Raw genomic sequence first — 26,532 nt, forward strand, 5'->3', positions numbered from 1 at the left:
GAAAAAGGTAAGCTATATCTTTAGGACATACGGTGACAAAGGAGTTAATAACAACAGCAGCCAACAACAAAGACTATTCAGAGCCTGTGAAATCTCCTACTTTCCATCGCACTCCGCAATTGTCCATCATCACGTTCGAAAGATGATTTATCATATCAACATTTCCCAGAGATTTGCCCCAGATCTGGAAACACCAGAGACAGTGTTCTAAATATTCGAAGTCACAGGTACCGCATGGCCTGGAGGTCCTGACTCAGTGGATGAGACGAGATTGTGGGATCGGAATTTTTTTTTTTTTTTTAGCCAGTCCTAAAAATGGTGATTCTACTGTGCAGTTGGGTTGAACACATCTCAGCCTGGCTTCTTGCCATCATACATTCGAGAACAAAAACCCAAACAATCCAAACGAGGTAGTTCAGTAAGAAAAATACGTAGTTACGTGTGTTTAAAAAATGTTTAAGTTTATGTATTTTGAGAGAGACAGAAAAAGCGCATGGGCGAGTGGGGGGAGGGGCAGAGAGAGAGAGAGAGAATCTCAAGCAGGTTCTGCACTGTCAGCTCAGAGCCCGACGTGGGCTTGAACCCATGAACCATGCGATCATGACGTGAGCTGAAATCAAGATTTGGACGCTTAACCGACAGAGCCACCCAGGCACCCCGGTAGTTATGTTTGCTTAACCAAGGACTTCAGGTGGCTTAGAAAAATCTATTTCAAGAGATCTTCCGGGTAGCAGGGTGGCAATTTATAGTGACGAATGACAGTCCTCTCGGTACAATGTGTAGACGTGATCAACGTAAGTTGTGTTGTTTTATCCTTTTAGAAAGCAGCAAAGCGTGGGGTTCCTGCTTGGGTGTGCCATGTATTTTTTTTTTTTTTTGAGCTCCATTTCCCCATCTGTTGGGACAAAAAGGAGACTCCTGCCAATATCTGGAGCATCAACAATACGTTCGGTCCAGTACTAAGCATTTTGTACCAATGGTGTCATTTTGACCTTCACGCAGACACGAAGAGGCAAGGTAGGCCTGTAAAATGAGAAAACCAAGGTGTGACGAGGTTGAGCGACGTCCCTAAGGACACATGCTAATGAATGGCAGAGCGAGAACTCAAACCGGGAGGGCTGACTTGGCACTCAGTTTTGGAACCAAAAATGCGTACGTTTGACGACGCGGGTTGGGCTCAGTGGATAACTACAGATACCGCCCTGTGCCCCCCTCAGATGATAATACTGCTTAGCTGGAAGGAAATTCGTAATTATTTTTTCCCCATAATTTCTCCTCTCCCCACCTCCTCTCTAATACCTCGGAGCTGTGCCAGATGATAAGGTTGCAAGGCGTGAATTGTTTGAAGCTTACCAACGTGGTTTCAAATATCAATCTTATTATGGTGCACCTTGCTGCCACATGGCTTAAAAAAATTCTTTTCCCCCCATCTGTGACATATTACTTACAATGGTCAGATCACGAGCTTGTGAGGTTTGACAACTTTTCCTTTTGATAATTCCGTTGAAATTATGGTTCAAATGATGGAAGAAGTCGAGGCATTAAATAACATGGACACCACGAAAGAGGAAAAAAAAATTATTATTTACTTAGAGGACTGCCCTTTCTATTGTTACTTTATTTTCAAGTTCGGTGGAAATAGGATCCCTGCTGTTTGCAGTTTCTGGCTATCTTAATTCCCCTCGTTATTAATTCCTTTTACCCCTCTCCCTCTAATCAGCCCCGGTGCCGCGTATTTGGAAGCCTGGTTTTACTGCACATTTCATTTTGGATTCCAGGGTGACTAGTAGACCCAGGCAAAGAGTCGGTCAGTAGCCAAGGTCAAGGGCATACCTGGTGAACACCACAGCCGCATCTCACACACAGTTTTTGCCACTGTTACACTTCAGTGTCAGAGTTCATCGAGAATTTCCATAAATCTGATGGGTAATGTGCCAAATGAGATTAGAGAGGGCTTCATGCGATCACGGTCAAATGAAAATATCTTATGTTAATTTCCTTGCCTAAGCTTGAGGCAGGTAGTTAACACTTTTTGTGAAAAGCCAGAGACACATACAGGGAGGAAACACAAGCTGTTGTCTACAGAGAAAGAGGAAGCATGTGGGGCTCCTAAGAAAGAAAAATATAGATGCTGGAATTTGCGGAATTTTGCCACTAAGTCCTAGACGCCGCCCCCCTCATGTTTGTTACATTGTCTGTTGACTCTTACCCTAATTGGTACCCTAAAACACATTTTTCACTTAGATCAATTTTATGGGTTGCATTTATATATTTAGATGTCAACACATTCTTCAAGTTATTTTGTGGCAAAAAAAAAAAAAAAAAAAAGAACCAACAAACACCCAGAAGGACAAAAGAGCATTAGCAAATGGAGGGCTGTTTACGGATTTAATCTCTAACTACTTATCCATACACACATTTTTCTTTTAAGCCTTGACCCGAATCAACCCAATTCAGAAAAGTGCATTTTAAACCATCCATCTTGGAATTGATACAAAAACATCGGCTCCCTTATATTTGAAAAGAAGACATCATTAATATTTTAAGACAGTCGTAAGAAGAGGACTTAAGAAAACAGACCTGTCAGCTCTCCCTGGCCTTCTGGTCACCCAAGACCGCGGAGAACACAGAGTCTTAACCTTCGTCTTGGACGTTCATTGAATACGCCGAGAAATGCCCAGATGTAAAGGCAACTCAAAAAATAAATTCGGGGGTTGAAGCAACTATTACTGATGACCGGGGCTGTTTGTTAGTATTACAGAGATTTAATTTCACTTAGCACGCATTTAGTGAGCCCCTACCCTGTCCCTCACAAGGCTTCGGGGATTACCGACGGTGTGGAGACCCTCAGGAAGAATCAGATGGCTTCTGCAGAAAGCCTGTAAAATCTCCTTAGGGAGACAAGGTCTTCATAACAAATAAGCAGGAAACAATGCCAGAAGGTGCGTGATTAAATGATGGCCTGGTAAATACAGGCAGGACCACTATAGACCAAATCCGGGAAGAAGCAGAGGAACAAAGGGTGCTCGGGGGACGATGGCTTTGGAGGAAGAGATAGGATTTGGGTGAGAAGAAAAGGAAAACAGGGGCACTTTGAGGTGGTGAGAATAGCGTGGGATCAGGTGGGACGATGGGTCCGGTTTTGTTCCAGATTCCTCGAGTTGAGTTAGCAAAAGCTCATGGGAGACAGGAGACTCCGATTCCTGTTCTGCCTCTGACACTTCCGTCCTGCAAGACCAGGTAAAATTTAAAAGTTTTTTGATGTTTATGTACTTTTTGATATAGAGAGACAGAGTGCCGGCGGGGGAGGGGCAGAGAGAGAGGGAGGCACGGAATCTGCAGGCTCCAGACGCTGACCGGTCCGCACAGAGCCCGACGCGGGGCTCGAACCCACGAACCGTGACATCATGACCTGAGCCGAAGTCGGACGCTTAACCGACTGAGCCACCCAGGTGCCCCGTGACCAGGTAAGATTTAGTTAACCTATTTCCTCCTCAGTAAAATGAGAGCATCAGCGCGGCATCTTTGAGGTTCTTTCCAGCTCTAAAGCTCAGGGAGCCCTGAAACTCAATGGCTCTGATTTGAGGTCTGGAGACAAAGAGGACTGAGTTCTATTCCTGGCTTTCGCTAGTCGTGAGAGCTAGCTTCCTGACTACGGGGAATCTGTTACTCATCTATAAAAGGAGGACGATATGGCATACGGTGGTTGAAAAAAGTGAATATGTTTGGCATGCAGTGGTTCTTAGAACGAGTTAATGGTTTGCAAATTCTATGAAGATTGATTTTTTTAAAAGGGAGATCTGACTGGGGCAGATCTATCATCTATCTATCTATCTATCTACCTATCTATTATCTATCTATCTACCTATTATCTATTCTATCTATTTACCTATCTATCTCTGTATCTATCATCTATCTATCTATCCATCCATCTATCATTTGTCATCTGTCTATCCATCTATCTCCTACTTATGTATTTATTTATTTGCAAAGGATATCTGATTCAGTAGCAAACTTGGGTAAGCTGCATTTAGTTCACTCTGGGATTCCAGGGTGGCGTGCAAGAGATTATTATTATTTTTTTTTTTTTTACTTTTTTATTTTATTTTTTTATTATTTTTTTAAAATTTTTTTTAATTTTTAATTTTTTTTAATTTTTTTATATATATTTTTTAATTTTTTTTATGCAAGAGATTATTTCTAGAAGGGTCTTAGTGTCCTAGGGGAGCTGATTCCCCTCAGCAGGGTGAGTAGCTCATGCACCCAGGTCCATTTACTCCCTGTAGGACCAAATGTCTATTTTGGCTGCCAAGAATCTCTGAACCCTCTCCTCAAGGGGGTGCATAAGGCGGGGGGAGGATGTTGGTTGGTCTCTACCAATCAGTAATGATTACTAGTGGATTAATTGATTGATTACTGGTAGATTGAGTAAAGCAGGGTTTTTTTTGTTTTTGTTTTTTGGGTTTTTTTTTGGAAAATTGTGAAGACCTTGCTTGCCAGGATGACAAAGTTGGAGTTTATCTAATGGGGAATGAGGACTCATCATGGATGAATCGTAAGGGTGTCAAAAAGGAAGTGACATTTTAGGAAGACGAATCCAGAGGCGGGGTACGTAGATTTGATTTTGAGAAAAATAAAGAAGTCTAGGTATAATATATATTAGAGGTTGGGCCATGGTATTGCGGAGCGTGGTCTGATCAGAGAGAAGGCAGAGAAGGAATTTGGTAACTCCTTAGGTGATGGCAAGAACATGAATACCTATGATTCCTAGCCCTGGTGCCGGGAGAGTGGCGGCGGCCAGGATAGACAGAGGAGGTTTGGAGATGAATCAAATGTAATGGGATGTAGGGCCGGGGAGGAAGCCTACGGAAGGTACTAGTGCCTTGGATTCTTCCCCAGATGATTCTGATATAATTGGTCTGGTGTGCAGTCTGGGCCTGGGGATTTTTAAAACCCCAACAGGTACGGAGGGAAGACAGCAAGATCTCAGCACACTCTTTTAATGAGTGAGAAGCATCTGATGAAACTTTACCCGCTAGGTGCCAGGCCATCGGTCTGGGAGCTTTGTATCTCTGTTATCTGGTGTAACGCTCACAACGGTTCTCTGCTTCTCCCAGAAGGGCACCAGCTCACTCCAGCTTGGGATTCCGAAAGCACGTAGAACCCACAGACGTCCTCCTAGCCCTAACTCTCCAACTGTTGTTTTTAAGGGAATAAGAGTCCCTTGGCTAGAGTGTCCCCGTCATAGTCCAGATCTCGCTGATAGCGCACGTCACCTCTCTGAAAGCAAGAATCTAAGTTTAACGTGACAACAATATCTATAAAATACCCTGAATTTATTTAGTGCTTTACTCTGTTCGACATTTTTCATGGTCTCACTCAGGAGCGAAACGTTTCCGCTGCAACACCGTTGAGAGCAGCTTAGTAATCTGGTGGGCCAGCTCAGTCAGGAAGGCCTAATAATTCTGGAGGGGAAAGGCAGGTATGGAAGGACTAGCCGGTAATCAGGAAGCCAAGAAAAAGGCTTGGGAGTAGAAACGCGACATTTCTGGAGTCCGTCCTACGTGCCAGGTGCTGCGAGAGACGCTTACCGTAGGTCCCTCACCTAACTCGTATAGGAGATGGCTCGTCTTTCCAGCAGCTGAACCCATTCTTCTTTGGGGAGCATCTCTGTGGTGTGGGTTTTGGGAGGGCAGAAGCACGCGAGATGGTAAAGAGACAACGAGAGACTGTTGATATCACGCCCCTATCATGGCGGCAAAAAGATCTGATGGTGGGGCGTCTGGTGAGGTCCTTCCAACTGGACAGCCGGGAGCCTGGCTTGTCCTCGCCTCTCTGCTTCCTGGCTTCTTGGTTCCTCTTCATTTCCTGTGTCTAGTTTTCCACGTGTTCCTTTAATTCAGTGAGTTACCCGATGTCTTTCTAAACGCTTCTTTTCCGCTTCAAGTTGCTGGAGACCCTTTCTCTTCTTGGCAGCTAAGAACGTTGATTGGCGCAGATGCGCAGGAGAACTCTGAGAGGCTGATTTTATGATGTCCCTTCTTAGAAATGAGGAAGCAGATTCGGAGAGGTTAAGCAACTTGTCCGAGATCACAGAGCTAGAGAGCGGCAGAGCTAGGGTCCCCTACTGGGTTTGTTTCCTGCACTGGCTGTCCTACAAGGGGGCAACGGCCCTAACCCTTAAATTACCCCAAGGACTTCATTGTTTCATTTCATACAATAAAAATGAGACTTCTTTGACCTTGGGGTACTGTTAAGTCATAATTATTTCAGAGAAAAGAAGAAGGTTTACTACCAATTTTCAAGCAACAAACCCTGTTTTGTGGGTGGCTCATTTAAGCCTACAACTCTTGATTTCCGCTCAGGTCACGATCTCACGGTTCGTGAGTTCCAGCCCTGCATTGGGCTCTGTGCTGACAGCGTGGAGCCTGCTTGGGATTCTCTCTCTCTCTCTCTCTCTCTCTCTCTGTCTCTCTCTGCCTTTCCCCTGCTCTCTCTGTCTCTGTCTCTCTCTCACTCAAAATAAATAAACATTAAAAAACCTGGTTTTATAAGATTTCACCAAATTTGCATTGCAAGAAGAACTATTTGAATGCTTACAGGTAAAGTTTTTGGCTCGCTAGAAAATTCCCTCAGGCAGAACACGTTTGACAGAGGCAGGTGCAAAGTTTTCATCTAACCAGTAAGAAAAGGAGGGATTCCCAAATGCACGGATTTCCTCGGAGAGACGCACTTTGCTGGGCCTGTTTGGGCACGGCGGGAGCAGTTGGACATAGTGGCCGAGACAAGACGTGTAAGCACGGGGCGGAGACATGAGTGGAACTCTTGTCATCCTGCGAGTCGCTGTCACGCAGCCCTGGAAGTGTGTGTCGTGTTCCCCAAACCCTCGGAGGGCGACTGTGACCGATTACACAAGATGCCATGTTCCCTAATCATATCACTTACGTTCCTCTGAATGGTGGTGACAGGGTTCGAAGGCATATCACAGCTGTCTGATACTACTACTACTACTACTAATATAATAATAATCAGATAAAGCAGACAGCCTTGGAGCCCGCAGATCACACACGGGCCCGTGAAGGAGGCTTGGCCGATGGGGTTTTGCCTTGTTTCTAACCCAGCTTACCGCCCCCCGCCATCCCCCCCGCCCATTCTCTTGTCTCCAGAACCCCTTGGTCACATCGTGATGGGGGCTGGGCAGGTGTGGCTCCTAGCCTGGGTTTATTTATTTATTATATTAGCTCATGCTCCCTGTTCTGTGAAGTGAACATTGTCACTTGGGTAAATTTGGGAAATTTCCCACTGCCAGAATCTAAACAGCTCTTGTGAATCAAAGGAAAGCTCTGGGCCACCCCCCGCCCCCCGCCTCCGCCCCGCGCTTCTCTGAAGCCGCCCTAAGCTTAAGACACCACCTCTCTATTCTGCCACTCCGTTTTTAATCTGTCTTCAAAGAGAAAGCCAACTGTCTTGAATTAAACACAAGGCAGTTCTTGAAGTCATGTGTGATGAAAGTGATTAAATAATTAATTCAAACAAAGGTGACTTCTCAGGCAGGTTGGAGGTCAGGAGAGAAAGGCTTGATTTAAAGCAGCATTTTCTCGGCCTGCTACGGGGAGAAAAAAAAAATTAATGTGATATGAAATGACCACGCTGGAGAGCATTAACCTCTCTCCCTTGCTTCCTTAGCTCGAGACACATTGGTCTCTTGCTTCTCCCTGAACAGATGAAGGCCATTTTTCTCGGCCTCAAGGACGCTGGTTCTTCTTTTCCTTCTTCTGGAAGACTCCTCACCCCACTCTTTACCTGGGTCATTCTTTTTCAGGAACGTGGGTCTCCATTCAGCTCCTCCAAGAGGTCTTTCCTGACCGTCCTACCTCCGCTATTGCCTCACCCCCCCCGCCCACCTCGCTCATACCCTCTTCTCATTTCTTTATAATTCCTATGATTGCCTGGCATACTGTCATGTATTAATTCTGTTTTCTTGTCGCTCTCCCCTACCGGAAGGTAAGCTCCAAGAAGACAGTGTTTTACCTGCTCTTTGCCCCCTGCGGAGTTCCCAACGCCTAGAATAGTGTCCAGCACAGAATACATAGCAATAGATAGTTGATCGATGAACCAACAAGCGTCTGAACTTTCAAGTTCAGTCTTGTCTACCATTGAAAACAGCTCTCAGAAATGCTTTAAGTAATGAACTAACTTCTAAGTTAGAAAACACCCCCCCGCCCCCGCCAGAATTATAAACTCGGATTCAGGCTGAAACTGACGTCGTAAGAAACAAAAGGGAACAATGCCAACGCTTTCGACCGGCTGCCTTCCTGGCTTTGAAACAAACCATTGGCCTGTTGAGATTTCCTTCTCCAAAGAGTCAAGAATGTTTATCAGAAGTCATGTATGGCTTCCATTTTTGTGATGAAATATGTCCCAGGAGGAGCTTACCTCCCCGTGCGCTTGGCTGGGTGTATATATCTGGTTTATAGCAAGTGAGCTGAAGCGGACAGTTCTTGAGCCAGTGTTTTGAGTGTAAGTGACAGCCAGTGTGATGGGGACTAAATTGCGCGTGTGAGCCTGGCTGTATCCAGCTGTTTGGAACCACCGCACACAATTGTTTGGTAAGCCCTTGACCCTTCACCTGTCCAAAGTGGCGAGTACGTAAGTGGATTTGGAATGGTAATTATTCTCAGTGTCTCAATACTCTGTTCTAATCTCTGCTATCTCTAGACGACCTGTTAGATTTCTCTGAGAGCCCGATGCTGATGATAAAACTCACAGCCCCAGACTTCTCTTAAACCAGATACTCTGACCAATTAGATAATGTTGAGTTTTAAAGCTAGAGAACATTCCTTCTCTCAATGAAGTCGTCCCAGTGATATTTTATTCATGATACTATGCAGCAGAACGAGCACAGACAAAAAAAAAAAAGCTTAGATAAAATAGTAATTATTTATACGTGGCAATAGAAAAATGAAAACACAGGGCAGTGTGAGATTTCGAAGCCACTGGCATCATGCAAGTGGGCTTCGTGCAAGGGATTCTGGGAGAAGCAGGAAGTTTGGCCCAGGTGGTATAGGGACCTAGAGGCATAAATGTCAAATGTCTGAAAGGCATTTGCAGATTCAGGTGTGGAGGGGGGGTTCAAGATAGAGGAGTCTAGCGTAAGAGCAGAAGAAAAAGCCTCGCATTCATTGTCATGGGTGGTAAGAGGCAGTGAGCCACAGTTTATGGTTAGGGTCCTGGCCTTTAGGGCAGAGGTCAGGAAAGGCAGCCTTTGAGTTGGGGTTCCGGGCACCAGGGGGACACGGGAGAGAGGTTTCCATTTCATGGGCAGTTGAAGTGCACATCAAAGAAACTAAGGCCAGAAGTCACCCACGTATCACTAACCAGCATAGGCTGAGGTTGGAAAGCATGAGCCAGAAGCCATTCAGGTGGAAAATGACCATGTCGGTTCCTTCTTTTTTTTAATTTATTTGGAGAGAGACAGAGAGATAGCACAAGTGGGGCAGGGGCAGAGAGAAAGGAGGACAGAGGATCCAAAGCAGGCTCTATGCTATCAACGGAGAGCCTGATGTAGGGCTGGAACTCACGGACCATGAGATCATGACCTGAGCGGAAGTCAGAAGCTTAACCGACCGAGCCCCCAAGCGCCCCATGACCGTGTCGGTTCTTGAGAATCTTTGGCTTTTGGGCTCTGGGGCAGCCGGAGAATTTTAATTTGTGCTCTCTTTCCAGCCCCTGTTAAGTCAAAACAAAGGTATTACGTGTATAGATACACGCTGTTAATCAAAATAGCTCTTTAAATTGCATCTACAGGCAATTATTTCCTGCGATGATTTAACGTTTTCAGTAAATATTTGCGATTCTTTTTAGCGGAGGATGACATATTATAATTAAATAATTAGGTCTAGATATTATGTCATGGTTATAACTATGAACACAAAAGCATCATTAAAAATTTCAAGACCAATGAATAAGCTTCATTTAAAAGTCTTCTGTCTTTAGGAGAATTCAAATGGAAATAGTGTGGTTGGAAGGGACCAGAAATTGTATGAATGTTATGATATATAGAGACATAATTGCTGTCAATGTAAGTAATGTGGCTTTGCTGAGTAAAATGAGATGATTGCTTAGGGTTTTCCAAAACCTCCTAAAATTGCTTCTCCACCACATGTAACCACATGTGGTATAAATAAAATGTGAGTCAAAGGAATGAGGAAAGATAAACATATAATTAAAAACAGCTCAGTAGATACTTGGGCTCATTCATTTCAATGATGGCATCTGCAGTTTATGGAGCGGTTATAGACCCGCAATATATCGGCGTTGACTACATGCCGTAAAACACATCAATGCAGCTTGGGCCCAAATTATTATACACAAACAATAAATCCATCCTGTTAACAGGATAAATATGATAACTGTTGATAATGTTGGAAAGTGGCAGAATGTGACCCCTAAGTAAATAGTTATGTGTTCTTAAGAAACAAAGATTACTTTAGCTTTTAGTGCCCTCCCATGACTTCCGTTCTATTATCTGTATTATCTGTAGTTTGAATTAAAAGAAAGATTGTGGCCTTGAAAGCACACTGATTACTGTTTGTGATTCTAATAAAAGACATCAGTCCCGCCATTTATTTGCGAAAATGAAATCTTCATATGTTGAAGGTCAGTTTTAGTTGAAGTAATATAATAGGCAAGAGTCAAGGTTCCTTTACCATTAAAATTACTCCTGAAGCAAATCTTTGGTGTTTTACCCTTAACCTTGAATTCTGCCCTGTATGTTGTAAGAAAAATACTAAATTCTTGTCACAATACGATGATGGAATCACCATGGCTTTGAGATTTTCTTTAAGAAATAGTTACCCAACCAGATGGAAAACCTCTTCACAAACATTATTAAATGAAATAGTCTGATAAAATATATTTAAACATGGATTGGGAATTAGCTTTTCATCAACCCTAGTCTGAATTTGTCCTCTAAAAAATGGAGTGTTTTTTTTTTTTCTTTTGCAGTATGGTTTACATCAAGGGCTACAGTGAGTAAGTGTTTAGGGAAACTGAAAATGCTATTTCATATACCGTTGTATAGAACATACGTATGGATCGTAATTTCTGAGTGCGGAGGAAACAAGCGAACAAGTATATATAAAATTTTATTGAAGACTCAATTTTTACAGCTATTATTTTGGATAACGGGCACTTTATTCTGCATGGATGTAAAGGTTTCATTCAAAAAGTATATCCATGGGTAATACTGTGTGGTGTGTGCGTGTGTGTATGGGTTTACATACACGTATAGTTACAGTTTTTCTCTTTGAAGACTTTTTACTCGACTTCACTGAAGTATAATTTACATACAACAAAGGTCACCAATTTTAAGAGACACTGTGATGAGTTTTGACAAATGCAGATGGTTGTGTGGTCATGACTATCATGATGTAGCATTTCCATGATATCACTCTCCTGTGTGATTCTCTCCCACATGATTCTCTCCTGCTCGTTATTCTGTCCCTTTCTGGCCTGTGACAACCACTAACATATATTTTCAATCACTGTAGTTTTGCCTGTTCTAAACCTTCATATAAATGGAATGATACGTTACATGGTATTTTGTGTTTGGCCTTTTCCACTTGGTACATTATAATGCTTTTGAGATTAATTCGCGATGCTCTGTGTATCAGTAGTTTTTTCTTTTTCATTGTTGGGTCACAGGGTAGATGTATACGTAACTTTGTAAGAACATCCCAAACTTGTTTCCAAAGTGGCTGTCCCATTTAACATGCCACTAGGGGCACAAAAGATAATTCCAGTTTCACACATTTGCCAACACTTGATAGCATTAGTCTTTTTAATTTTAGCCATTATAATGAGTTTGTAGTAGAAACTCCTTGTGATTTTGATTTGCATTTCCCTGATGACTAATGATGTTGAATACCTTTGCATGTAGTTGTTTTTGGTCTTTCAGGTATCTTCTTCTGTTGCTTTCTGTGTACTTTACACATTAGGTTGTTTGTCCTCTTCTATGTTTTGGATAAAAGCTCTTTTTCACAGAGATCTTTTGGACACATTTTACCCTCGTTTTATAGTTTTCTTTCTCATTTTTTAAGAGTCTCTCGAAGAGAACAATTAAAAATATTTGATGAAATCTAATTCGTATGTTTTTTTTTATTTAAAAAAATTTTAAATGTTTATTTATTTTTGAGAGAGACAGAGCGTGAGCGGCCGAGGGGCAGAGAGAGAGACACACACACAGAATCGGAAGCAGACTCTGGGCGCTGAGCTGGAAGCACAGAGCCTCATGCGGGGCTCGAGCCCACAGACTGCGAGATCATGACCTGAGCCGAAGTCAGATGCTTAAATGACTGAGCCACCCAGGCACCCTGTATGTATTTTTAATAGTTAATGTCTCTCTGGGGCGCCTGGGTGGCTCAGTCGGTTAAGCATCTGACTTTGGCTCAAGTCATGATCTCGCAGTCTGTGAGTTGGAGCCCCGTGTTGGGCTGTGTGCTGACAGCTCAGAGCTCTGGAGCCTGCATCAGATTCTGTGCCTCTATCTCTCTCTCTTTCTGCCCCTCACCTGCTCATGCTCTGTCTCTCTTTCTCTCTCTCTCAAAAATAAACATTAAAAAAATTTTAAAGAATAGTTAATATCTCTGTCCTATCCAAAAAATTCATCTGGGCAAACATATTTTTGGCAAATGTCACAGATTTTCTCTTATATTTTCTTCTGGAAGTTTAACAGTTTTAGCCATTATATTAGGTCTACTATTATCTTCTTTATTTAACTTAAAAAATGTTTATTTATTTATTTTGAGAGAGAGAGAAAGCATGCATGCACGAGCAGGGGAGGGGCGGAGAGAGAGGGAGAGGGAATCCCAAGCAGGATCTATGCTCAGAGCACAGTCGGTTGTTGGCTCGATCCCACAAACCGTGAGATCATGCACTGAGCCAAAATCAACAGTCAGATGCTTAACCTACTGAGCCACCCAGGCACCCTCACTTTAGTTAATTTTGTTGATGATGAGATAAGCATCGAAATTCATTTTTCAGGTAAGGCTGTGCAATTGTTAAAATGCCTGTGTTGGGAATATTATCCTTTTCCCATTGAATTGTCTTGGCATCTCTCTTGAAAATTCATTTGTTTTATGCGTCTGGGTTTGTTTCGGGATGCTCAGTTCTATTCCATCGTACTAGTTTTTAACCTCATGCCAATACCATGCTCTTATGATTATTGTAGCTTTCTAATAGGTCTGAAAAAGAAACTGTAAGTTTTCCAAATTTATTCTTTTTTATCAGAATTGGGTATTTTGGGTCCTTTGGATTTCTATATAAATTTTAGAATCATTTGTTTATTCCTACAAAAATTCCTTCTTATATTTTGATTAGAATTTCATTGAGCATATGTATCAATTTAGGGGTAATTGGTATCTTCACAATACTGAACATATGAACATGGTGTTTTGCTTCATTTATTTAAGTATTCTTTAATTTCTCTCAGTGGCGCTTTGCACATATTTTGTTAAATGTGTCCCAAAGTAACTTATGTTTTTAATGTTGTTGCAAATGTTACAACTTTTATATTTCTATTTACAATTGTTTATTCCTAATATATGGGAATATAATTAATTTTTTAGGACATTGACCTTAAAGCCTATAAACTTTATGAAATTCACTATTATTATAGTAGCTTTTAAAAACATAGATTTCTTAGGATATTTTACCTAGGTGATCATGTTGTTTGTGAATGAAGAAAATTTTGCTTCTTGTTTTTCAATATATATGCTTTTTATTTATTTTTTTCTTGCCTTATTACACTAGCTAGGACCTCTAGTGGAATGTTGAATTATGAGTATTGGGGGCAGACATCCGATCTCATTCCTTTGCTGTAGGGGAAAGCTTTCAGTCTTTCACCAATAAGTATGGTGTTGTAGTTTTTGTTTTTTCTTTTGATTTTTAGATTCCTTTTCTCAGGTTGAGGAAGTTTACCATGTGACGAATAGATGTTGGATTTTGTCAAATGCTTTTTTGTCCTCTCTTAAAGTAATCAGTTTGTAGTTGTTGTTAGTCTGTTAATATGGTGAACCATATTGTTTGATTCGCAGATGTTAAACCAATTTTGCATTCTTGGGATCAACTCCACTTTGTCATGATGTAATACCTTCCTTACATATTTTTGGATTTGATTTCAAAAAAATTTTTAAGTTTGTGTTCATGTTCATGAGGGATACTGGTCTGCAAGTAATTTTTCTTGTAAATTTTGTCTACATTTCATAGTAATGGCCAAACCAAGGCCTCATAAAATAAGTTGGAATGAGTTTCCTCCTTCTTTGATTTCTGGAGGAGTTTATGTAAACTGCTATTATTCATTCCTTAATTGTTTGGTAGAATTCACCAGTGAAGCCATCTGGCTCTGGATATTTCTTTGTGTGAAGGTTGTATAACCATAAGGTAAATTTTTAAATTTTTTTTTTCAACGTTTTTATTTATTTTTGGGACAGAGAGAGACAGAGCATTAACGGGGGAGGGGCAGAGAGAGAGGGAGACACAGAATCGGAAACAGGCTCCAGGCTCCGAGCCATCAGCCCAGAGCCTGACGCGGGGCTCGAACTCACGGACCACGAGATCGTGACCTGGCTGAAGTCAGATGCTTAACCGACTGCACCACCCAGGCGCCCCCATAAGGTAAATTTTTAAAATAGATGTAAGGCTATTGGCATTAGCTAATTCTTCTTGAATGAGCAAGTTTTGATGGTTTGTATCTTTCAAGGGATTTGTCCATATCATCTAAATTGTTGAATGTCTTGGTATAAAGTTGTTCATAATATTCTTTTGCTAACCTTTTAAAATCTGAACCATCTGTAGTGAGGTCCACTCTTTCACTCTTGATAAGAGTAATTTGTGTATTCTCTCTCTTCCTGTTTAGGTTAGCTAGAGCTGTTGTTTTCAAGAACACTGACTTTTCAAACAGTTTTCCTGTTTTCCATTTTGTAGTTCTTGTTCTTATCTTTATCATTTCATTTCTTCATTTGTGGCTTTAACCTAATCTTCTTTTTCTAGTTTCAATGGATTAAAACGTGAGTCAAGGACTTGCTTTCTTTTTGTTCTTTAATATAAGCACTTAATTCTGATAAATATCCCTCCAGAAGCACACAATTTTTTAGTGATAGCACACAAATTTTGATATATTTTGCTTTCATTTTTTATCAAGTTAATGTTCTTTCTAATTTCCCTTGTAATTTCTTCTTTGACACTTGGACACTTAGAAGTGCATTGCTGAATTTCCAAATATTTTCAGATTTTGCAGATGTCTTTTTGTTTTCACTCTCTAATTTTAATTCTGTTGTGGTCAGAGAACACACTTTTTGTTTCAGTTCTGTTAAAATTATTGAGTCATCTTATATGGTTCAGAATATTGTCTGTCTTGGTAAATGTTCTGTATACACTTGAAAAGAATGTGTTTTCTGCTGTTGCTGGAAAATGTTCTATAAATGCCTATAAAGGTCAGGTTGATTGATAGTGTTGTCCAAATCTTCTAAATTCTTACTGGTTTTCTATCTAATCATTCTATCAATTACTGAAAGAGGAATGTGGAAATTTCAAACTTAAGTGTGGATTTACTCATTTTTCCTTTTAGATCTATCAGTTTTGCCTCATGTATTTCGAAGCTCAGTTAATGAGTGCATACACATAAAGAATTGCTTTGTCTCCTGGACGAATTATCATTACAAAATATCCCCTTTAAACAATATCCTTTATTTTGGTAATATTTATTGTTCTATTTACTTTGTCTGATAATACCATATCCACTCAACTTCCTTTGGGTTAGTATTTGCATATATATCTTTTCCCACTCTTGCATGTTTAACGTGTTATTGTTTTTTATATTTAAATGATCTCTCTTGGAGTTAGTGTATGGTTGAGTCTTGCATAGTTTAATCAGATTCGACCAAATTTGCCTTTTACTTGATGTGTTTAAACCGGTGCAATTATCACATTGTTGTAGTTTAACCTACAGTTGGGCTATTTGTGTTACGCTTTTCCTTTTTTCTTTTTCTTTTGTACTGGCTTGCTATGATTCCATTTTTTCTTCATTATTTATTTATTAGTTTTTGTTTTGCTTTATTTTACTTTTAAGGGGTTGCTATAGAGTTTACAGTATGTAACATTGTCTTATCACAGATGGGCTTTAAATAATATTGTACCACTTTATGTATATAGTGGAAGAATCTTGTACTAATACATTTCCATTCATACACCCCCTTGTTCTCTGTGTGTCATACATTTTGTTTTCCATTTTATATGTTTATTTATTTTTGAGAGAGAGAGAGAGGGGGAGAGAGTGCACACAAGGGGGGAAGGGGCAGTGAGGGGGCCAGAGGATCTGAAGCGGACTCCACACTGGCAGGGGAGAACCAGACTCGGGGCTTGAACCCACGAACCACAAGATCATGACCTGACCCAAAGTCAGATGCTTCACCAGCTAACCACCCAGGTGCCCCAATATGGTCTTAATTTTTAAAATCTAATGTTTTTCTAAAAAATGCTTTCTTTTTAAAGATTTTTAAAGACTTTTAAATAATCTCTACACCCAACGCGGGACTTGAACCCACAACCTCGAGATCAAGAGTCACAAGCTCCATCCACTGAGCCATCCAGATGCCCCTAAAAATTGCTTTTAAATAGCCCATATACCTTAAAAAGATTAAAACATGAAAGAAACCCAGTTTTTTTTTCATTTGCAGACATATTACTGTAGAAAACATTGCATAATTGTTGAGTTTTAGCTGTGACGAAAAAGCACTCTAGGTGATAGGTTTTGGAGAACATATATGCACACTTTGATGCACACAGACCCAGAAGTTTAATTGCTAGGGTCACACGATATGCACATATTTAGCTTTCGTGGGTAACACCAAAGAGTTTTCCAAAGTATTGTGGAATCTATCACATTTAGAACCCATTTGAATGACTCATTTAAATTATCTGTTTATCAGCATTGTGTAGAATTTCTGGTTGTTTGGGGACTCTTACTAAGATCTGCTATACAGTCTCCCTATATCCTTTGGGAATGCATTCTTTTACTGAGAAGACCAGAGACAAAAACATGAGCAAAACAAAACAAAAACAAAAACAAAACAACTTATGTCAAACTGAAGGACAAGTGATAGGCACGTATTCAGGCAGATCAACACTGAGAAAGTGGCATAGCCAAATCTTCACAAAGGAAATGGAAGTTTGAACTGGGGCCTTGAAGGATGAGATTCTTCTTAGAGAGAAGAGGAAGGCAGCAAAGATTCTAGGCAGAGATACTGGCATGAGCGATGTGGCCGAGAAGCAGACGACATGGCAGGTATCTTCGTGAGTGTATATGTAGTTCAACTGGGCGTTAGCCTAAAACCCAGCTGTTAGCTTATTCATGGCTTTTGGATCATCTCCTGAGCGTCAGGCCGTGCCTTAGATTCAGAGTGGGAAAGAGACACGGTCACCACCCTGAAGTCGCTATCAGATGATCAGGGGAGGCCACCGCGTGTGTCATGCTGTTGAGTGCAATGCTGTGACATCTGTTATTTAACTGTAACACAAGGGGTGCCTGGGTGACTCAGTCAGTTGAGAATCTGACTCTTGGTTTTGGCTCAGGTCGTGGTCTCATAGTGCGATCAAGCCCTACGTCGGGCTGCCCGCTGGCAGTGTGGAACTTGCTTGGGATTCTCTCTCTTTCTCTCTCTCTGCCCCTCCCCCACTCGTGCACGTGCTCTCTCTCTCCAAATAAACCTCACAAATATATTTTTTTTTTTTACAAAAGTAACACAAGGCTAGGGAATAGGAAAATTCATTAAAGTCCGAGGACTCTTGTGTAGATTATAATAATGTTCCACAGGTAGGAGGTAAAGGCTAAGTTTGTGTGTTCCCTTTTCTTTCCCTGCCAATCCCTGCCCCAGGCAAAGGAAACTGCCTTGTGTGGCTAGCAAGGTGAACCACAATCAGCTGGTTCCTACAGCCCTTTCTTCTTCACGCTACGAGAGCCACGGCAGCCATCAGCGTCAATGGCTTCCTTCTACAGCTGACATGAATGCAGTGGTTTGTTCCAACCCGGTCTTCCTGCCTCCACCTCCTGTTCCTCAGCAGAGTTGGGAGGGAGGTAGAGAAGGGTCTTTAGACTGTGACATGGCGTTTAATAAATCATTATAATTCAGTTCGAAAGTAAAACTTCAACTAGCGTAGGTGGCATTGAAATGGGCGGCCGGGACCAAACGTGTACTGACATTCCACCACATTTTACCACTGGAAGTCTGAAGAAGAAAGGGAGGTAACTCGCTAAGTGCTGCGGGAGCTCAAGAGGTGTAGCAATGACTAGGAGGACTTAAGGCACGGCAGTGGCCCACAAAGCACCTTGCTTCCTGTACCGAAAGACCTCGAGTAGAATTGGTTGACGAGAAAATGTATTGACTGGGGCGGATGTGAACCCTATGCAGAATTCAAGTGACCCACTTGCCTTTCACGTTGGGGGCTCCATTGGAGACAAATCTATTATGTGCCCAATGGTCACATGTTCTCTATCCCACAATCACACGCGTGGTCTTGCGATAATAATGCTTCTATGGGTACCCCAGAGCATGATATTTAAATAAAAACCGCCAAGAATGTTCTATTGCTTCATCTACATAGATATTTATTGGGCCTCATTATTCAGTTTTAGGGTAGGGCACTTTCCTGGGCTGTCTTCTATTGTCTCTGGGATAAGAGTGACTTTTCATCTGATTTTATTCCAGTATCATTCCATCTAATAAGTATCCCAGTACTTCTATTTGTAAGAGTCAATACACACACACACACACACACACACACACACACACACTATTTTGAAGATGCCTTATCTGTAGTTTAGTGGGTTTCTAAGTTAAAAACAAATAAGGAATGCCTGGTGGCTCAGTCGGTTAAACATCCAGCTGACTCTTGATTTCGACTCAGGTCAGGATCTCACGGTTGGTGGGACAGAGCCCTTCATCGGGCTCTGTGCTGACAACATAGAGCCTGCATGGGACTCTCTCCCTTCCTCTCTCTCTCTGCCTCTCCCCCTCTGCTAGTGTGCTCTCTCTCTCTCTCTCTCAAAATAAATAAACATTAAAAAAAATAAAAAAAAACAAAAATGGGAATGATGAATCCAGACATTTTTCTCAAAAAAAAAAAAAAACCCCATTAAGAATAATCACTGTAATTTTCTATTTCTGTGATACAGATCTTTCTTAAATAAACTGGCCTGTCTATTCAGTCCGTAGAGCCTATTTTAGGATAGTAATGTCATAATCTTCTGCATATTTTTTTTCACAGAAGGTTTTTTTCTTAGAGAAAAGCTATCCGACCAACTAAAGCTAAAAATAGACCTGGTGAACTTTTGAACTTCACCTCTAATCCTCAGGCTAAAAGAAAAGTTTGATGAAAGAAAATATCCCAAATAGGAAATTTGCCAAATGCCCCAATTTTCTAGAATAAATAGGAAACCGTAGAAGGGCTACAGAAATTCCAAGCGTGGTCTGATTTAAAGTTTTTAATATTCTTAAAGTAGGAAGGTAGCTCATTATTTTTCCATGGTCTTGGCAAATAATTGTGACAGTAGCTGACATTTGCTGAGTCTTCTGTCCCTATCGGGCACATTATGCTAAGTGCTTTAGGTGTATTGTGTCATTTAGCGCTTACAAAACCCTAGGAAGTATGACAATACCCATGATTCCTACTTGGTAAGTGAGGAAACTGACCCAAGGAGCTTGTGAATCTTGCCCCCGTTCCTTTGTTGGTCAGCAGGAAAGACCCAAGTGTGGCCTGTCTTACCCCAAATCATCAGGCTCCAACGGCAGGGAAGGCTTGGGGGAAAGGCAGCTTCGGTTACGCTTCGTGATTTTCCATTAAGAGCCGGCCTGCGTTCTGTGTCTCCTGTGAGAACAAACTTTCCCGTCTTTAAAAAAATCAATGGGCTCCGATTCTCGAAGACGTAGTAACAAAATGAATCAAAAATTGCGATGTTACTTCGCCAAAGTAACCGGTTTGATATATGAAAAACCAAATGAAATCATAGGGCATATACTATTTTGAAAAAGATTATTTTTACCTTATAATATACTGTGAACATGTTTCAGTGGCGTTCTATTTTCTTTTCCCACGTCTTAAAAATATTGTATGCCATCCCGATCTTGGCTGCCTGATTGCATAACCGATTGTTATGTTTTGTTGAGAACTGGCTAGCTCCCAGGCTGCCACTAAGCGTTTTATACGTCTTTGCTTGTTTAATGCTAGTGTGAACTTAACTAATTCTCTTGGCCCAGACACTTTCTTTCTTCTTTTTCTGGGGGGAACGGCCAGTAGTATAAAGGACCATGAGTGCGCCCAAAACCTTAGCCATAAGAATATTCACTGCAACTCTGTTTTCCTTTAATAAGAGAAATTCATTTTTTAAAGGTGGGTTTTCTTGTTGGCGAGGCAGATGATTTTGGAAATCAGGACTGACCCGGAGGACTTTCACAAAATTGGGCTGTGGCTACTTGGAGGCTGAGGACATGCGTTTTGGTCTTGCACCTTGAAGCTCTGTGAATTCCATGTTAGAGTAAGGAGCATGAAGCAGACTCACTGTGAAGGAGGAAGATTCCTTCTCCCCTCCTCACCTTAACAGAGGAGTGAATGGGGAATCCATGCTCCCCAAATGCCTCCTGTTGTAGACCTCCGATTACTTCTTAAGTGAAGCAAGTATCAGCATTATTGGTTTTTTATAGTATCCTTGCTAAAATCACAGTCTTTAGAAATACTTTGTGCTGGGCTTGAAATGGGTACTTTTATGGGGCTCCTTGACTCTTGGTTGCAGCTCAGGTCACGATCCTACGGTTCATGGGATCGAGCCCCGAGTCAGGCTCCACTTTAATTGCGTGGACCAGCTTGGGATTATCTCTCTCTGTCTCCTTCTGCCCTTCCTCTGCTCTCTCTCTCTCTCTCTCAAAATTAATAAACTTAAAAAAAAAAAAAGAAATGGCCACTTTTATGACTCTAGCTGCATGCTGAAGACTTCTGATTAAGTCTTGAAATAAGTATCAGCATTACTGCTTTACGTAGGGTCATTTCTAAAATCACAACGCTTGGGGCACCTGAGTGGCTCAGTCGGTTAAGCATCAGACTTCAGCTCAGGTCATGATCTTGCTGTTCTGGAGTTCAAGCCCCGTCGGGCCCTGTGCTGACAGCTCAGAGCCTGGAGCCTGCTTCACATTCTGTGTCTCCCTCTCTCTGCCCCTCTCCTGTTCGCGCGCTCTCTCTCCCCAAAATAAACAAACATTAAAAAAATAAATAAAATCACAGTCCTTAAGAATACTTTTCGTTGGGTGCTCCTGGGTGGCTCAGTCGGTTGAGCACCTGACTTTGGCTCCGGTCGTGATCTCACGGTTCGTGAGTTCGAGTCTCCACCGGGCTCGTTGCTGTGCACGCAGAGCCCGCTTCGGAGCCTCTGATTGGATTGCAGTCTGCATACACTCCCGGGAGACCCGTTATAGTTCAGAGTGTGGGTGTATCTATTGCCGCCCCCCCCCCCCCCCCCCCCCCCCCCATTTCAAGGATGGAATATGTTGACCACTAACACTGAGTAGACTCCAGCCTGTTATGATTTAGAAGGCTCCAATTCTGGGTCCTGTGGTTACCATGAATAGCTCGGTCACCAGCAACTCTGCTTGCAAATAGTTTATTCACTTCTGGTTTGGCAGATGTAGAGCACGCTCTTGTGATTCTGTGGGTTTAGGTAAATGGGTAAGAATGGATACTCCAGAAGGGCTACACATGGGCTCATCGTGCACCATTTTTTTTTAGAGCTGGGAAACCCAGGCTGTAGAGCCTAGAAAGAATTTGGGTTGGCTCCAGGGTGGGGCGAGGTGGGGTGAGAGTAGAATCCAGTAGTGCACAAGGGCCGAGTGCGTGGGTTCTTAAGGTGGACCACCTCGTGTTGTCTCCTGCCGGCTGTATTGAGCTTTTCTAAGCCTGGAGGATTAAGTTGCCCTTTGTCACGAGGACAAAGCATTCGAAAAAGGGTTAACTGCACTTGCTGTGGGCTGCTTTCAGTTTTCGAAACTTCCAGAGGCTTGAAAAATACGGAATCAGAATCAAACAATGTGTGTCCGTGTCATCACGATCTAGATTTAAGAGCTGTTAATATTTTATCTTTTTTTTTTTTTTTGCATTTACACACACACACACACACACACACACACACAATCAAAAAGAGAGAGAACATCCCGGATAAAATAGCAGTCCTTTCGATACTCTGCCCAGTCCCAAACCGCCTTTGCCTCCATGAGAAAGAACCACCGTCATATCCTTCCAGCTGTTTTGGGTGCTTTTCTATATTAATAAATACCTCCAAAATAATATTTCCTAGCATTTAAACTCATATATAAATGTTATGTGCTAAAAGTATCATGTGGTAGTTTTCTCCTTCATTTAGCTTAATATATTTGAGAAGTACCTTTGTTGATAGATATATATATTATATATCATATGTATATAATATATTGAATTCGTTCATTCAAACCGTTCTATAGTATTTCAGCATATAAAGCCCAATTTATTTTTCTTTCCTTCTATTAGTGTACATTAATCTTTTCCATTTTTTTTTTGTTTGCCATGACAAAGAATCTGTAACAAATATCTTAGGGTAGGTCTTCTATGTTCACATTTTAGTCTCTCTAAACAGAATGGATCAGGGCAGAAGTGTTGGATTGTACGAAAGATGCATTTTCAGCTTCTCTAGATAGTGCCCAATTTCTGTCCAAAATTGCATCAATTTTCCCTCCCATGCACAGTGCACTCCTATGTTTCCTTATCCTTTATAGTATTTAATATGTTAGAATAAAACTTTTACCAATAGGATGAGTATAACATGTCATCGTTATTGCTTTAATTTTTATTTCTTGGGATTACTCTTCTATACTCTTGGCTTATCAGTGAAATGGGTTTGGATCTGGGATTTGGAACAGGGGACATTGGGATTGGGCCAAGAATTTGAGGGGCAGCCTGGAATATAAGTTAAGGTGACCCAGGATGGATGTCCAATGGCCTGACACGTTGGCTTTCGCGTTGTGCTCTGCTGTCCCAGAGAATCCTTGAAATTCCCTCTCAGGGGGTCCTGTGGCAGTGGGCGAGTGGGGGTGGGGCGCAGGGCGGGGAGGTGCTGGGGCACAGACACAGGGCAGGCCGAGCAGGGGCTCTGAGCCAATTTCCACTACAGCATCGTTGCCTATATTGTCTTTATGAGCTTTTATGTGATTTCGTTCAAATAAAGTGCTCAATGGTTAAAGTAAGTTCGAAAACCACTGGTTTCAAATAAGGGTATAAGTGGATATTGGCATATTCTATTAGAGTACATTTATGGAATTTTTATGCTTACTGCCTAGGAAACTCCTCAAACCACCGATGTAGAACGCTTTGGTTGATTTGGACAAAATGACTATAACTAGCAAGGAGGAAATAATCTATTTCTTTCGGGAAAAAAAAGGAGACTGATCTCTTTGAAAAATGAATTTCTTTCGTCTTCCCCCAGAGAAGAGTCCCTGTCTTTTGGGCCAGAGCCTCAATGTGGAGGGGGACAAATAGATGAGAATTGTCAAAATGACTCTCATAATAATACGAAGGTTGTTTTTGCCTTTTTCATTTTTATTCTCTCATGAGTTTACAGTGGAACTTTCCAGAGGCTGCAAGCTGTGTGATATTACATGAGATAAAATGCAGAAGCAGACATGAGACTCCACCTGTTTTTTTTATCAAGCCAAACTTTGAATGGATTTATAAAAACGTCAAACAAGCCTACTCTCCTCACAGGTTTTTTTTTTTTTTTTTTGCGATTATTATTTTTCATTAAATGTGTTATTTATGTTAGCATGCGATGGTTTATTTTGGTTATCCTAGAATTAATTAAAATTAACATTTGAAATACTTCTCAATTTTAATTTCTAATCCTGCAAATGTTGACACATGTAACCTACCGAATCAAATATTCTCTGCTTACTTCATATTTTTTTTTTTTGAGTGTGAGACCAATCTTTAGAGCGTGTGATCTGATAAAAAGACATTCGAGATTTACTGCTAGTTTTTGGTGCCGAGAGATTGGAATTCTCTCGTTCAATGCCTCGCTTTGGGATTCACCAAAGTGAACCCTGCTATACCAATGTGCAGACCTCCCAGACCGTGGCATTGGCCAGAAAGAAGGACTGGGGGGTGAGAGTCATGAAGGATGATTCTATGGAGGAGAACATCGGCTACTGGCCCTCCAATCTGGGAATGATACAATATAGTCTGTCCACCAGGGTAGTGAGTCTGTGAGTGTGGGACCCGGCGGAGGATCTGAAGCTGCAGGTGTTCTGTACATCTGTCTGGTCTTCTTGGGGTCACAGGTAGGGAGGAAATGAAGGTTTCCTTCCTCATCATGGCCTCCTCTCCCAACTCTTGCACTGGGCAGCTGTTGCTAAGTTTAGCACCCTGTCTTAGGCTTTGGAGTGTTCCCCTTTTTTCCGGAAAAAATAGGACCAACTGTCAGCCTAGAGGATTTGTCAAATATGGTGTGACACTCCCAGAAACTCGCCAGGGGCAGCAACACCCTCTGTGCTAGTTGAAGGTGATGCTCCAGAAGGCTGTTCAGGGACCACCCTCTCCGGACATGGCTATACGTTCACCTGCTCAGCCATCACTCAACTAAGAGTGGCCAAAATAGAGAAGCTACTGGCTAGATCTCTTCACCTAGGGCCTCAAGGGACCCCATACGGGTGTGAATTTTCAGGTGGCATCCCCAAAGCCCCAGGCCTCTTACTCATTCCCTGGACAGTCTGAGCATGTTGTCGGGCAGAGTGTAGAGTGACGTCATGAGCCAGCTATTGTCTAAACTCCAGACAGCAGGCAAGGTCAGAGGTTACCTTCCGTCATTCATTCACGTGCCAGTACTAATACAATCCTATGGCCCACAAGTATTTATTGAACACCTGCTATGTGCCAGCTATCATTCTAGGTATTGAAGATACGGCAGGGGGCACAACACTCAAAAATCCCTGCTCTTGCTTTCTAGTAGGATACACTCAATAAATAAGACAAATACATATAATAAAGTGTGCGTGTTGAACAAGCTTGGTGGGTGTCATAAAAGGCTTATGAACAAAGAAGAAACCAGGGCAAACAAGTTTATATGCAACATCCAAGGGGATGGATAAATAACATGAGTTAAATGCCTGAATACATTCTTTTTTTTTTTTTTTTTTTTTTTTTTTTTTTTTTTTTTTTTTTTTAGATCTCTTCCCTTTATTTCCCTATGGCTAAGAGCCTGGATTCTTTACTAATAAACAAACAACACACACACACACACACACACACACACACGCACACACAAAACAAGAACCAAACTACTTACTAAGGCAGAAAACAGGGTGACTTTGTATCCTGGCCAGTCGGAAAGGACATGTGACGCTGTGTGTGACAGAAAGCAAAAAAGGCATTTAGGACCATACACCCAGTCCAATAGATGACCATCCAAATATCCCTATGGGGTCCCCATTGATGTCAGCCGTCTTGGTAGCTCATGCTGATTGAGAATTTGGGGAGCCTGGGTGGCTCAGTCAGCTCAGTGCCCGACTTGGGCTCAGGTCATGATCTCACGGTTTGTGGGTTCGAGCCCCGTGTCGGGCTCTGTGCTGACAGCTCAGAGCCTGGAGCCTGCTTGGCATTCTGTGTCTCCCTCTCTCTCTGCTCCTCCTCTGCTCACTCTCTCTCTCTAAAATAAATAAACGTTAAAAAATAAAAAGAATTAATTGTGTGTTATGTATGTACTTGCAATTTCCTCAAGGAACAAAGAATTTTGTGCTTTTGTCTGTGTCAGGACCCAAAGGGAAGGACCTGGGGCAAAACAGCCACGACCACAACACGACCACAACAATACGCACTTCTCTTTTGGGTTTCAGTGTGAAAAGCAAGGCTGGCTTAGGAGGATCTAAAAGTCTGTCGTTGTCCTGGCCAAAGACCCCTCTCGCCATCGTGAGAGAGTTTCCATGAGTCTGCTGACAGGTGGCTGGCATCCCTCCGTCCTCCTTGCCCCACTCTGGAATGGATTCTTGTTGCCCACCACCCCCGTAACCATGGTAACTGCTGGCAAACCACGAGCCATGAGAATTCCTGTGGGTTTTCAGAAAACCAGGAGTGGGCCACCCATCTGACTTTTCTCTCCTGCTCTGCCCATCAACATCGTTCCTTCTCTTGGTAAAGCGTTGGGGTACCTCTAAGGAAGACATTATTGGTTGCCCACCACTAACTACCCAATGGTGGTTATTTGGAAATGTCAGATACTTGTTTCCCAGGCTCCACTGCATGATTCTATCCTAGAGAGAGATCTGAAGGAAATCTTCCTTTTCTCCTCCCCTTCCCCCTGCCTCCCGCCCTCCCTCCCTTGCTCCTTCCTTCCTTCCTTCCTTCCTTCCTTCCTTCCTTCTTCCCTTCCTTCCTTCCTTCCTTCCTTCCTTCTTCCCTTCCTTCCTTCCT

The sequence above is a fragment of the Lynx canadensis genome, chromosome B3 (assembly GCF_007474595.2).
Source record: "Lynx canadensis isolate LIC74 chromosome B3, mLynCan4.pri.v2, whole genome shotgun sequence".
NCBI classification, from domain to species: Eukaryota; Metazoa; Chordata; class Mammalia; order Carnivora; family Felidae; genus Lynx; species Lynx canadensis.